We start from the raw sequence: 6,419 nt of genomic DNA on the forward strand, positions 1-6,419 counted from the left end.
TACTATTATATACTATATATGTACTTGCATATATACCATATTGTAGTCTTTTTCTAACTGCGCGCCGAATTGTTTTTCCGGACTAAATAAACGCAATTAAAACTACTCTAGTAATCGCGAATTAAATTGACAAGCAATTTAATAATTTGATGCTACCATCAAGCATCATATTATAAAGATGATATGTTGAAACTGTTAATAAATTTATTGCGAAAAATATTACCTCGGTTGGGACTTGAACCCGAATCTCTTGTAAACCGTACGAACGTCCTGAGCCATTAGACTACCGAGTAGCATCAAATTATTAAATTGCTTGTCAATTTAATTCCCAATTACTAGAGTAGTTTTAATTGCGTTTATTTAGTCCGGAAAAACAATTCGGCGCGCAGTTAGGAAAAGACTACAATATGGTATATATGCAAGTACATGTATAGTATATATTAGTAATTCAAGATTGAATTATTAGAAAGCAACGAAGATCCAGCTCCGACCGTAATAGGCAGTTAAATTTCTAGTATTAATTGAGTTTGTCAAATATACGGTCAAAAAATATAAATATATTGTTTTTATTTATTTGTTTTTCTTTGGATTTTATCTTTTTTTTCCAGAAAATGCAATAAACTCAGTGTTTTATACTGGTCAAGGCAGTTTTAACCTTATTTAATTATTGACTATTAGTTACTATATCACACAATTGGCTATTTATTATTATTATAACCGTGATTATCATTATTGTTTAAAATTTTAAAAATATAGATATTAAAAATGAAGTTAATAACTACAAAAAACGAGATGATCGCATTAATTACTATTATATTCCGCGTAGCTTAGGATATCTAATAATAGAACTTGATAAAGGGACCATTCAGTTGCTTAAACAATGCGCGATACGGCATCGCCTGGGGTGCGTTAGGCGCGGTAGAAGCTTGCCTGAACATTCCTAGATCTTACACTTTGGAGAGGAAACAATTTAAAAAACCGCTGGCGGCGAATCAGCTCGTACAGAAAAAACTGGCGGACATGATGCGACGTCGCGATCGGTCTTCAAGCTTGCTTACGAGTCGGCAGACTGAAGGATGAGAATAGGTAAAATACACTTAAAAAAAGCGAAGCAAGGAAAGTCTAATCTGAATAACTAACGTAATATGTTACCAGGAAATATTTTACCTTCTAGGAAAACCGATAATTTTTAATGTTTCCAGATTAATCGTTCTTTTCTTGCGGAGTTATTATACAGGGTGGACCATCTGAAGTGATCCAGTCAAATATCTCGAAAACTAGTAGGGATAGAGAAAAATGTTTCGTATGAAAAGTTTAGGGTTACACGGGGGAAGTATGGTACTGACCTTGAAAAATCCTTGGAAGGTCATTTTGAAGGTCATTCAGGGGTCACGATGGTTTTTTTAAATGAAACCCCTAGTTTTTCACCATGGGATGAGAAAGCTGGTTTCAAGCCCTTTACGAAACACTGGTTGTGGTCCACAATCCGCCCACTGGGGTCCGAGTTATGGACCATCAAAGTCATTGATGAACTACTCTTAGCGCTACCCAGGAACAACGACGTGGACGTGGTAGTTCTCTGTTCCCTTCGAGGTGCTTGATTTTTGTGAGTCCCCTTGCCTCTCACATGTGGGGTGCTGAACGCCGTTACAATAATTGTTCGAAATTATCCCCCTCCATTTGAATACACAACCCCAGCCTCCGCTGAAAATTTGTGACGGTTGCCAAAAGCACTGATCGGGGTATGTTCGCACAAACAGCGCGGATACGGTCGATCATATCTCCCCTCGTTGTTGGTTGGGCTGCGAACACCTCGTCTTTCAGGAATCCCCACAAGAAAAAATCGGGAGATGTCAGGTCAGGTGAGCGTGGAGGCCACGCTACTGGTCCACCTCGTCCGATCCATCTCTCAGGGTAATGGTGATTGAGGTATTGCCTCACGATCAATGCGTAGTGGGGTGGGGCTCCATCCAGTTGGAGCCACATCCTCTGCCTTGTATGTAGATCCAGATCCTCGATCATGGGTGGCAGTCATGTGTTCGGTTAACGATTTACTATTGGAAATCTCTTGGATTATTCCATTTGATTCAATCAGAGTTATGAATGAGTATCGACTCTCGAAAACTGTTGAAGAGTCGCAAAAATCAAGCACCCCACATGTGAGAGGCAAGGGGACTCACAAAAATCAAGCACCTCGAAGGGAACAGAGAACTACCACGTCCACGTCGTTGTTCCTGGGTAGCGCTAAGAGTAGTTCATCAATGACTTTGATGGTCCATAACTCGGACCCCAGTGGGCGGATTGTGGACCACAACCAGTGTTTCGTAAAGGGCTTGAAACCAGCTTTCTCATCCCATGGTGAAAAACTAGGGGTTCCATTTAAAAAAACCATCGTGACCCCTGAATGACCTTCAAAATGACCTTCCAAGGATTTTTCAAGGTCAGTACCATACTTCCCCCGTGTAACCCTAAACTTTTCATACGAAACATTTTTCTCTATCCCTACTAGTTTTCGAGATATTTGACTGGATCACTTCAGATGGTCCACCCTGTATATATTTTTTTTATCGATATATATAGCCTTTCAGGCGATTAGAAGTACTATATATTTCAATATTCACACGCATTTCCACCTTTATTAAACTTACAAGACCAAATTGAAAGTAAAATAAAAAATTGGAAATATTTAATACTTTCTTTATTTGTGCATCTCCATCTTTAATTTTTAAGTGTAACTGCACAAATTTCGAGTTCATCCCGAATTTAATTTTAAAACAAATATTACAAATGTGCAACAAAAGAATTAAAAACCTTAGAGGGTTACAAATTTTATTTGGAAAAAAATAAGAAATAAAAAACCCAAATACCCACAAATTTTAAAATTCATTATTTTTACATTCCTCTATCTTGCACAAAGATATAATAAATGTAAATTTAACTGTAACATAATATACTAGTAAAAAACATAATTATAAAAATAAAATTATTTGGAGTGTTCTAAGCGTCCCATCTACCAACTTAGTTAAAAAAAATAACCTCCCTACTTATAAAGATTAATTATTTTTTAAAAATGTGTACAAAATTTCTTTTGTACGTTTTGAATATTTTGTTACTTATTATTGATGTATACTGATATATCGAATAGCCAAATTTGTATCTCTTGTACGAAAAGTTGAGGTCCTAATAAATTATATTGCACACGATATATTAAAAAAAAAGACGATGATAGTATCTCTCCCTTCCTCTGGTGTCCTCTTCGCACAACTCCACAATTTTCCGCCTCTGCATCTAGATCGTCGCGCGTTTCCGCCGCGAATAAGGTTTTAATCACTCGATACACTTTATTGCTCGTTTATTCTCTACTTTACGTTTTAACAATTTCATGGTGTGTGCTCTTTCATTATGCGCTGTCACACTCTCTCTCGCTCTCATCTTTCGTATCCCGCCGTTCATTCTGCTCGTTCATTCGCCCACGATTGCTGTGCACGCGTGGCTCTCGATGGAAAACGGTCGCGCTGCGAAAAGCGCGAATCGAAACTTCCCTTCTTCTTCGAGGTTGATTTCCAAGTGTTTGTGATTCGCGCGATTCTGGATCGACCTAAATCTCTCTTGCGGCCAAGATCAATTTCCATGAAATCGCGTTTCGAACTGAACGCGCTTAATCTTTAGAATAGAAATTTCTGTATATTAAAGCTTAAAAATGCAAATGTGTCATGAAACCCGTATCAGATGGTGCACTGTCAAAAAATTTCATCATGTAAAATTATGACAATTATAGTGAATAATTTTAATAGTAGAGATGGTTACTGCTTACAAATGAAATTATCTTTTTTATAGTAATTAAACAATTTGCAAAAGTAAATTTAGATTGAAGTTAAGTTTAGAAATATTTGCGTAATAATTCAACGAATTACGTACAATTTTTCTTAATGTTCCTGACTACTCACCATGACTCTCTTCAGACTACTGACGTCAGAAGCGAGCAAATACATAATAGAAATACTTCCGAAATATATTAAAATAGAAATATTTTTCAATAAAATAATATTTGCATTTGATAGAGTATACTTGTAAAATATACCGAAAATTTTCCTTTTATTTCGGAATAGAATAAAATTGTATCTATCTTAATTCAATAGCTGTTATATAGCTTGTTCGTTTTCTAATTAAAATAATTCAATTTCAAATATATGATTAAAAATATAATAAAAAGAAAAAAACATATTTTAATATTGTTTGAAAGAATATTTTTTAAGTATTGTTTTCGCTTCTGACATTACAATTCAAGATGGCAGCAATGAATAGGCAGGAACTTTAAACTATTGATATGTATGATTTACATTTGATTGTAAAAACGCAAATATATTATAATATGTGTGATATTATCATGTTATGTCTGTAATATTACAACAATTTATGTGGTTGAAGTTTGGAGCGATCTTGGAGCGAAAATTAAAGGTGAACACACATAGAAATAACAGACAATAGAAAATCACGCATATATACATATGTCCAAAAATTTGCAATGTACGTCCAATTTCAAACGAAGATCGCGGTCCGCGCGAAAATTTCCTACGCTTGTCCCAGGGATTGGAACCAAAATGTTAAAGCTCGTGTGCAATGTCTGAAACTACAGACGAATAAAAAAAAATAATTGATTCAGATCATGTCTCCGGAACGTCTCCGAATAATGGCAAACGCCCGCGCGATCGCTCATACATGCGCTCGAAAATTTCCTACGCTTGCCCCAGGGATTGGAACCAAAATGTTAAAGCTCGTGTGTCGTGTGTAATGTCTGAGACTACAGACGAATAAAAAAAAATAATTGATTCAGATCGTGTCTCCGGAACGTCTCCGAATAATGGATCGGAACCAATTATACACGATCGGAACAATTTATACACGATCGGAACCAATTATTTTTTTTATTCGTCTGTAGTCTCAGATATTACACAAGAACTTTAAAATTTTGGTTCCAATCTCTGGGACAAGCGTAGGAAATTTTCGAGCGCATGTACGAGCGATCGCGCGGGCGTTACCCCGTTATACGGAGACGTTCCGGATACATGATCCGAACCAATTATTTTTTTTTATTCGTCTAGTCTCAGACATTACACAAGAACTTTAACATTTTGGTTCCAATTTCTGGGACAAGCGTAGGAAATTTTCGAGCGCAAGTACGAGCGATCGCGCGGACGTTACCCCGTTATTCGGGAACGTTCCGGATACACGATCGGAACCAATTTTTTTTTTTTATTTGTCTGTAGTCTCAGACATTACACAAGAACTTTAACATTTTGGTTCCAATCCCTGGGACAAGAGTAGGAAATTTTCGAGCGCAAGTACGAGCGATCGCGCGGGCGTTATCCCGTTATACGGAGACGTTCCGGATACATGATCGGAACCAATTATTTTTTTTCATTCGTCTGTAGTCTCAGACATTACACAAGAACTTTAACATTCTGGTTCCAATCCCTGGGACAAGCGTAGGAAATTTTCGAGCGCAAGTACGAGCGATAACGCAGAGTTTGCATTATTTGAAGAGCTTCCGAGACCGTTATCTCTTCGAATTATTTTTTTTTATCGTCAGTGATGTTAGACATCGATATCGTTCTTTTAGATTTTCCCACAGGACGCGGGGACGAAGAAGATAATTTTTGGTCGTACGAAAGGTCTCGCAGGATTTTTTATTCATTCGGTTCCCTTCGCGGACTTCGTTTGAAACTGGACGTACATTTGAAATTTTTGGACACATGTATATATGCGTGATTTTCTATTGTCTGTTATTTCTGTGTGTGGTCACCTTTAGTTTTCGCTCCAGGATCGCTCCAAACTTCAACCACATAAAAATTTTAATTTAACACAAAAATAATTACACATACGTTTCGACAACGATTGGGTCATTCTCAATGTACGGTAACTAAATTATTATCGAAAATCTATATAGTTAACAATATTCTTCATGTTCTGTGTTATAATGTTGCCAGTTAATAAATTAGACATATTTGAAAATTCTCGGTAGTAAAACCGTAATAATCTTATTACAAAAAATTCGAGAACGTATGAATAAAAACGCAAAAAGATGGAGATCCACATCGTGGCCACAAAGTTAAAGTCATTGAACTTTGAAGGCATTTCGTAGGTTTAAACTTCGTAATTTTCAACCTATATACAAGATTTCAAACGATATTTGACCTTTAAGATATTTTTTATGTCGAGAATTAGTAATTTTTCACTTAATTAGGGCGATCTGACTTTGATTTTGTCAAAATGCCCTGCTTTGCTGCTTGGGATTGTTTGATAAAAATGACTTTTCTTCGAATACCAATTGCGGGATTCTCTAAACATTTCATCGACAATTATCGGTGTCGTTAATTAGTGACAGCCAATGACAGCCGTACTCTCTTCCAGGATTATCC

General features: G+C 36.4%; 1 pseudogene; it reads left to right on the forward strand.

Moving 5' to 3' along the window:
• The window catches only part of LOC108766203 (glutaryl-CoA dehydrogenase, mitochondrial-like), an 11,446-nt pseudogene extending 10,356 nt beyond the window's left edge, over window positions 1–1,090 (forward strand).
• The last annotated feature ends 5,329 nt before the right edge of the window (window positions 1,091–6,419 follow it).

Source organism: Trachymyrmex cornetzi, unplaced genomic scaffold (assembly GCF_001594075.2).
Source record: "Trachymyrmex cornetzi isolate Tcor2-1 unplaced genomic scaffold, Tcor1.1 scaffold573, whole genome shotgun sequence".
In the NCBI taxonomy this organism is placed as follows: Eukaryota; Metazoa; Arthropoda; class Insecta; order Hymenoptera; family Formicidae; genus Trachymyrmex; species Trachymyrmex cornetzi.